Source organism: Pelmatolapia mariae, linkage group LG16_19, assembly GCF_036321145.2.
Source record: "Pelmatolapia mariae isolate MD_Pm_ZW linkage group LG16_19, Pm_UMD_F_2, whole genome shotgun sequence".
Lineage (NCBI taxonomy): Eukaryota > Metazoa > Chordata > Actinopteri > Cichliformes > Cichlidae > Pelmatolapia > Pelmatolapia mariae.
Window position 1 is genome coordinate 5,306,986 of NC_086241.1, and position 9,281 is coordinate 5,316,266.

Sequence of the window (9,281 nt, forward strand, 5' to 3'; positions counted from 1 at the left end):
GAATAAATATAGAAAGGTAGAAGAGCAAAACAAAGCTGAAAAGATAAGAGAACTCTTGAAAACAATAATTCAAGAGAACATACCTGCCAGAGCTTCACTGACACTCTGAGGAAGCACCGAGGGCAATGCCCACAACTGAAGCAGCTTTTCATCACTGAAGCTCAAAGTGTGTGCGTGTTCTGGACTGAAAATCAGCCTCAACTTTTCAGATTACCACCAAAGGAAAGCAACAAAAAAAAAAAGAAGCCAAGATTATGTGAGAGAGTGTTACATGTGGGTTTAGGAACTTGATGTGCTGTTTGTATTCCTGTCAAGTGGACCCTGAAGCTCCTGCCTCTCCTAATGACCCTCTGACATGCGATTGCCAACAGCTACCGGCTTCCCACCGAGGATAGAGGATCAGCACTACCAGCCATCTTGAATAATTACTTCCATCAAAATCTGCTTCTTCAGTTGCTTTCTGTTACAGGACTGTCAAACACAACTTAGCTCCTGAGCCACACATGGCCAGTTTTATCTGTTATTTATGAAAGATATTTTTTTATTCAGGGATTGAGCCAATGTAAAAAAACAACAACACTTATTTAAATCGTTTGTAACTGAGACGTATTTTATGTTTTTAGGATACAAACCATTGTTGTATATTTAAAGCATACACCAAACAGGTACAACATTATGACCACCTGCCTAATACTGTGTTGGTCCCTATTTTGCTGCCAAAACATCGCTGACATGATTCGTGAAGCTGAACTTAATAAATTGTGTGTAAATGATCAGTATTTATTCAGATTTGGATGTACGCATTTGTTAAAGTGCGCGCAAAAGTTACACACAAATTACTGCACACATTTATAAGTCTTAGGTCATGCTTGTAGATTAGTCTGTACACATTTGTAACCCTTCTGAGGCAAATTTCTCTCCATACTCCATCACAACTTGGGCCTTGTTACACTCACATAAATCCTTACACTTGCACACCAGAGAACGCTTGTGAGGAGAAGTTTCCATTTTTGCATCTCTCCTGTGTTTTTGTGCCGTCATGAAGTTTAGTTGCTGCTGTGTAAATTCTCCTTTTGCTTGGTTTACATTTTTCTGATATTTATTACTACTCAAAGTGTTTTTCTTAACCTCTTTCCTCACTGATGTCCATTCACGTCTTTTTGGATTTTAAACTCACTAAAAGATCTCCCCAGAGCAGCATTTCCCAATGCTGCAGTGTGAAGGCATTGCCTACAAAGAGCATCAGGTAGAATATGGCTTTTCCAACTTGGTAGAATTATAGCCTGTAGTCATGTGTGAAATATGAAAAATAAAATGTAGATGTAAATGCAATTCTAAACAAAAGGTCAATGGATGTTTTTTGTTTACAGTTTTGGAGGTTTTAGAATATAATACTGTTAAGTTTTCAGATCATATAGTCCTTCACAAAATGTAGTTCAACAAGAGATGTTCTGGTCTTTGGATGCAATCTTACCAAATACCAAAGATACCGACAATTAATAATATTTTTCACAGTCAATAAACTGGATAAAAGCACAAGTAGGAGTATTGGTTGGTTGAAACAAACCAAAGTTTCCATTATTTGATTCTGGAAAATTGCACTGAAAGAAAATGAAGCATGTTTGTGCTTCTAACCCACATAGTTTGTTCAGGGTTTTAAGTGAGACTTACGAAGTTAGTGACTATATGTCACACACAAAGGACACGCAGAGGGTTGGTGTGACAGAGGAGGATAGTAGGGATGGGGTGAGACTGAGGATGGTGATCTACTGTGGTGTCCACTAAGGGAGCGACTGAAAGAGGAAGAAGTGTAATGTTTATTCATTCTGACTGAATTTTAGACATTGTTTGAAATGAATTCCCATAACTGACGGAGCAAATTAAGCCCTGTAAAAGGTGACTTCAGTCAGTGTGTGTGTCTGTGACCGAATGATATTAATCACACTTGTAGTAAATGTTTTTCTTTTTTTGTTTTATTTAGTTTATTACCTGGAAGTAGTACTTCGTTTTACAGATTTTAACTGAATTATGCTGCTGAACAGTAAGACTTAGCCAGACAGAGGAAAATAATTGATGTCCTTTGTTCAGTGACTTTTTATAATTTAATATGAAGCTGAGAGGAAAATACCATCCAGATGAATTGTAGAATTCAACATTTGTGTTGTTGCTGAAAGTTTTAATATATTGGTTTCTCATGGATGAATTTATCCCACCACAACCAGACTTGGAGGAAACTGCAGATTTAAAACTCTGCAGTTTCAGTTTTCTTCAGGTTATTGATCAGGGACTGTGTTACACCTGCATGATGATGCTACAGGTGCCTACAAAGAGCAGCTGGTTGGTAAAATTAAGCTTGGAGATGTTTGGAAATTTAGAATTTAGATTGCAAATACTTTTCTAAACTATTTGGAATTTTAAGTGTAGCAAAACGTACTGATGCACATTTCAAGTGTCCAAAGCAGCCTATGCTATGATGTAGAGCCACTAGAGGTCACAATTACACAGGTTTTGTTTTGAGTTTTTGGGTTTACTTGCATATAGGCAGGGTGGTTATGTCTGCTTGGATCACACAGCATTGCATGCTTTGTTCTACATAGCACACATTGAGACAATGTTCCAAATTTTTACTGGTTTAAGTTTACAACTTGTGAGTTTCACAAGAAGCGTGTGATTCAAATAGGCTTATGGAAACATCCTTACTGAAACCCAGAGATGTTTAGAATAAGAGTCATTTTAACAATCAATGCAACAGAAATAGCAGACAAGCCAGTAGGAGTGATACTGTTGACACTAGATTACAAACAATCAAATTTTTTATTTAAATTCAAGTGGAAGCTAAGGTTTATTTGTTCTTCTTATGATCAATGCTAAACCTTTAACCTGCATAGTTTGGTCATGTTTTACACGATACATCACTTTGCCTTACATTTACTTTGCTGTGATCCAGTCACCCTGCTTACTTATGGTCTAATGAATTTAAATTTCAGTTTCTAAACAATTTCATCACCCAGACAAGTAGTTTCATACGATTCTGGCTGTTCACCTTGCTGCTTCCATGAATAAATGATTAAATGTCAGAAAACTTATATATATATATGATTTCATTGAAAAATACATTTATTTCAATAGCTTCCAGATCAGGGTGTGTGACGTTTACCCCGCCCAAGCTTCACAGTCAAGACCTCACAGTGTAAATTGTAATCACAGCAAATAGATGTGGACAGGATCCTATCCAACTGCCTCTGCTGAATATGAGTATTCAGCAGACTCACACTCAGTGACACTCCCCCTGCCTCTGGTCAACAGCCAACGACCGACGGCCTCTTTCCAGGATGCAAAGAGCTCTGGATATGTGGAGCAAGAGTACAGAAACAAGGTGGCTGGAGGATCCGTTTGGAATGGAAACAGTCTGACGCACTTAGGCGATCATAAAACGCCAACGGGATTATCGCCGGCCTATGGGGGACAGTGAATGACACACTCTTACACCTCATGTGAACTGTGTGATTGCCTCACCACAGTATATTTCTCTGGCATTTTTATGGCTGTTAGCCTCTTTTGAGGCAAAAGAACCCAACTGTGAGTGATTTGTTGAAGGAACTATTATCACATGACAAAAAGCTTTTCTCTATTTACAGTGAACCACATTTGGCATGTTCTTTGCTGGCTGTCAGACAGTTGTTCAAAGGTCCTCCGGTGATTTAGCTTTGTGGTCGTGTGCAATACTGTCTGATAAACATCTGTGGCTGGAAAAATTAAGCCAAGTGAGCTGGTGCCAAAAACTGCATTTCCTCAAGGGATCCCTTGGGAGTGGGTCTAAAAGTGAGTCAATCCCCACAGACTCTGGAAAAAAAGTCCAACTTTACAGCAGAAATAAACCTGTTGACAGCCGGGCATGAAAAACTATTTGTCTATATTGCTAATATAATCTTTTATGCTGGTGTTCGTATAAAGGATCAATTTGAATTTCATTAAGGCTTAAAGTTATTAACTTATGCTATTTCAAGCAACAAAACTGGATTACTCAACCTTGTTGGGTTTATTTATCTGGTTACTAATGATTTACTGAGTTGAATTCTAGTATTTTGTATGTAAGTTTTAGCACTAATTGTCTTTCTGTGTCTGTGTGAGGGTCCATTCAGTTTATGGATACATATTGCTAACCAAGCTAGCTAGCTTTTAGCAATACACCCTCCATCCAAATATTATCACTTCTGCCTCCAAAAACCCCACATGGCATTGACCACAATACAAATATCAATCCTTCACGAACCAAATGTTAATGTCATAGTGGTTATATACAGTCTGTAACTAATAAAGGACAGTTTGAAAACAAATCTGAAGAAACAGAAATGGTTTATTTAGGCTTTTTGACTGTTTTTCTTAAGACCAGATTCTCACACATCTGAAAATGTAAGTTGACAACTGACTGAAGAAATGTAGATATGATAAACAAGTGGCAACTGATGTAGCATTGAGCTGTTAGCATCAAGAAAAAGTGAGCAGCCACCTGAAGAGTCAGCTCTGATTTAACACCACACTTAATTCAGTTTGACTGAACTTTGGAACGTGATACAGGTAAAGCAAGCCTTGTGTGTTAGTTTAAACATCGTCAGTAAATTTTATAGACTTGTTTTTTTTTTTTTTTTTAACAGTAAATTTGACCATATAAGAATTTACTTGGTCCTCTTCTGTTCCGTAATGGTGTCGGCCCCGTTTCACTTCCAGTGGATACCGTGACAATGTTGGCTTCACTAATTTGGCCAAATAACATCAATTCAAGTGATACCGCCCTTGAAACCAAAGCCTGACATTCATGGACCATGTTAGCATGATAATAAAGAACCAAACGCTAAACATTAGCATGTCCTATTGTTCTGTATTTCCCCTGTCCTCCTGGCGTAGGGGACATTTTTCACATGCCACTGCACTGCCAAGGTTTCGAAATATGAACCCCCGCTGAGCCAGACAACGAATGCAACCGGGCGGTGAAAAGGGTATATCTGTTACACAGGCGAGAGGCCAACTCAACAGTATTTATTTTAACAGCAGGCTATTAGCAGGAATGCTTGTCTTGTGTATTTACACGGTTTTCTAGTTGTAGAGAAGCAGGGTTACAGACTGTACTAGATGAAGACCAAGCTGCATGTGACAGCGATTTGAGAGTCATCATTTTAAGACTCAGAACAACAACAAAAAAAGTTATATTCTTTCTTAACCCTTCAAGAATAAAAAACAATAATATAAGCTAAAAACCTGGTACTAGTATACAAAAATACCACGTAAAAGATTGTTAGGAATGTTAGGTTGAATGGAATGGAAATCCTTTATTCTTAACTTGAAGAAAGAAAATATGTAATCGGTTCTGTTTGTTTGTGTGTCTGTTTGTTAGCAGTTTAGCATAATGATAATATTAATAGTCTTGAAATTATATGTAATGGTAAATAATATCAGCTCGAGATGACTTAATTTTGGTGAAAATGGGTCAATGTTAAGTTCAAACCAAATGTAAAAATCAATAAAACTTTAATGAATCATTTTCAAACTACAAAGCCTTGGGGGACATGATTACTTAGGTTGGCTAAGCATTTGACCTTGACCTACATTGTTAGGGCCCAAGGTCAAAGTTGACATTGGAAAAAAATGTCAAGAAACAGTATGAAGCAATATATCACATGAAAGGGTATTGAGAGAGTTGTACAACACACTTTTTAATTTTTCTAATACGACGCTCTACGATGTTACAATGGTGCTATAGCAGGCTGATGTCATCATACTGTACTAAAAACAGGCTGATGTCAGCAAAAACATCATAAAACCTCAAAATTTTAGTATAGGCCTGGCCCCTTGGGAGGAGTTGTGCTTTCTGTATGCTCTTGCTCTTATTGTAATTATGATTTGGCAGATGATGTTGTTCTATTTGTCAAATGAATTAAAAGATTGATTAAAAAATAAACATGAGAAAGCACAAAAACTGCTTTTAATCTCATTTACTTAACATAACTGCTAAGCCTAATATTTTATATACCTATCAAAATGACTGCATTTAAATTCATTCCAAAAGACTAAGGGCAACCCTAAACGTGCTGCAATATATATATTTTATATTAAAGCAGCTATAATAAATCTTTTACCAAAGAATTTCACGATGAATTGCTGAAAATTGCAGAGAGTTTTTGCCTGACTCTGCAGCCTCCCTCAGCAGAGGTAAAACAGAGTAAATATTGGACTTGCATTCCCACGATGATCAGAAACATGATCTACACTCTGGTTTGCTCAGTTTCTTCTCCATTTAGGAGGTAAGTAACTGTTTACTAAGCATTCACGTGGTTTGACAATGTATTAACATGTCAATGTCTAGTGCTGCCCCTGAAAACCCCCCAAAACAAAACCACCACCCAACAGATGGCCCAAATTTTCAAAAATGTGCATGAGTGTTTGCAGCCAAAGAACATTATGTGCTTCTCATAAATTAAACCTTGCTGTTATCAATAATTTGTCCCATGTTTTGCCTTTAAGGAACGCTTATTATACTCCTTGTCAGTAGTATAATTACCACATTAAAATACAATACTATTATGCCTTCCTACTGCCTTTGAATCCCGTTTTCCTCATGTAAGGTACTGAGTCGCTGAAGCAGAAGATATTTTAAAGCCCAGCTACCAAATGGACAATAAATGTATTAAATATACGTTAGAGAAATCATATTTTACAACTTCAGTGTGTTTTCTCAATGTTGAACATTTTAAAAGCATACATCAGCCTCATGCTTAGAGTAATTATTTGTCTTCTAACAGCTCTCAGCTGTAGCTGACAGTTTGTTATTTAAAGAGGTTTGTGCAGCGTGGTTGGGTTTGGAAACAATAAGTCGAATTGACAGGTTTCCCTGCCTGCAGCGCATCTCCATCTGGAGCTCTTGACTAATGTTTCTTGGAGTTATCGTGACACAGTCCGCCTTCCTCTGCGTGCACACCAGTCACCCTGTTGACCCAAAATAGAGCTGCTTGGCATAAATGAGTTCAGATTTAGCCTGCGGCTGAGAAGGGGTAGACATGGATACCCTTGCAGACTGCTGGGTCTGAAGTGTCACTTCACTTCCAGCAGTTTGTCTGTCGTATATTGATATGTAGCCATGAAGGCATAGAGGTTTTTGTTTTTGCCATCTATTGGCTTCACCTAGGTTTGCAATTACCGTAAACCCTCTAGCTAACCCTTGCATAATAAAGGGAACCTGTTAGAGGAACCTACAAAGTGTTGCTCAAAGCTTAATTTGCCTCTGTGTTATTTATGGAAAAACAATTAATTTTTTCTATACATGCAGATTTTTACATTAAAGACTGTATCCCTGGACACAGAGTTAAATAAACAAACAGAAAGTATGATTAAAAAACATTTTTATTGACAAAAAGAGCAAAGTCAAAAAGGTAACTGCATAACTTAGTGATTCATCTGTAACATCCATGTCTTGGGATTTAAAAATGCTTAATTAAAAAAAAAAAAAACCCCAGAAGAATAAATAAGCTTGATAAGTCTTATGGAAAGTGAAAGTCTGATTAACTCGATTAAAAAACAAACAAACTATTCCTAGTATTTTAAAACTAAATATATTTGTTAAAACCTTAAGAACAATTATCAAACTTTGACACATCACAGTCTCATCCAGAACTGGCCCCTCAAATCATTTCAAGGTTCAGTCTTCTAAGCTGTAAAACAACAGGGGTCATGACAGGTGACAGTAGATCCTCCTACAGTTAGCATAGCCCGGAACAGAAACAAAGAGAAAAATGCTGACAAAACACAAATAAGCTGCTGACTACCAGTTTTTTTCCTTAGTTCAGATGATGGTAGGAGGCAACCTCACTCAACCTAAAATACTGCTGAAATTGAAATTTTGGACCTATTAAAATTAAGTTCTCTCTGGCCTATCATGCGATTTATCCATCTATATTGATTTGGAGATATTAGCCGTCTGCCTTCTCTTGTTATGAAACTAAATGTTACTGGCTTTGTTGTGCTCAGGAATAGATATGAAAAACTCAGCAGCAGTGTCTGTTTCTAGAAACTTTCTACTGAACTACGCCAACTACATCACTGTGAACGAGGAAGCTTGACAGGATGTAAAAATCAATGGCATCCGCAGAGGCTGAGCAGTAATGTTAGCTGCATGCTTGCTTTCACTGGTGGGTGTAGTGCTTTATACAGCAAATAATTCCTACTTGATTCTGCTCGCAGCAAGCCCTGTGGATTTTTTTTGGCAACAATGTCATGACACTGCTGTTGAGTTGTTCAGACTAATATTGTACTTCTCCCAGCAGATGGTGAATACTTCCATTGTATTCAAGAGAAGAGAGACACCTTCCTTTGACCAACACAGATTCTCAATGAATCAACAACACTTAAGGAAAGAGACAAACATGCATATATTTGATGTTAGGGTAAGCTATCATTTTATGACTCTTCACCAAAGTGAATTTAATACTTGCTGTTGGAGGGTGTGAAGAAAAGTTTGTTGCTTTAAGTTTGTGGAGGTATTTCATTGGCCAACTGAGATCTCCGACCTAACTAATGCCTATTGATAGTTTTAATGTAATCTCAAAAACAATTTAACCTTACATTGGGAAGAAAAAGTAATCAGTATTGAGAGTTTTAGAGGTATTTCAGTGTGGATTGACAGAGCTGCCCACATTGCCTCACACAGCTAGCATGCCTATAAACTTGTAAACATGACAGCACATCTACTCTCATTACGTAATTATATGACTGCACAATCCCACATTGTGTTAGTGCTTATTTATTTCAAAAGACCAAAGGATTGTGATTGTCTGTGAACAATAGAAAATGGTACATGTGCTTTGCAGACAGGGTGGATCAAAGATGGTAGCTGATCGCTCTTCAAGCCTTAAGAAAACGGCCAATTGATTTACGATAGTGGATGTGCAATTTGAGCCTTTTACAGCAGACTGAATGACATGCAAACATACCCTCTTGCACGGACAGAACACCAGATTTCCTTATAAAGTTTTTCTGGAACCTCTTTCAGTATTTATTTGGCTTGGTTGCAAATGCAGAGCAGCTGTTTCTCACGGAGGTCTGGGACTGATGTATGTCACAAGAACTGCTCGGTAAAGATCCTGGATTTGACCCTGTCTGCAGCCTGTTGTGGTTAAAAATTTCAAAGACATTCAGTTATATGATTTTAGTTTTGATAAGGATGTTTGTTGACAGTGACCTGTTTATCATGTTATGCTTAATTTCAGTTAAACAGATGGATGATTAATGAA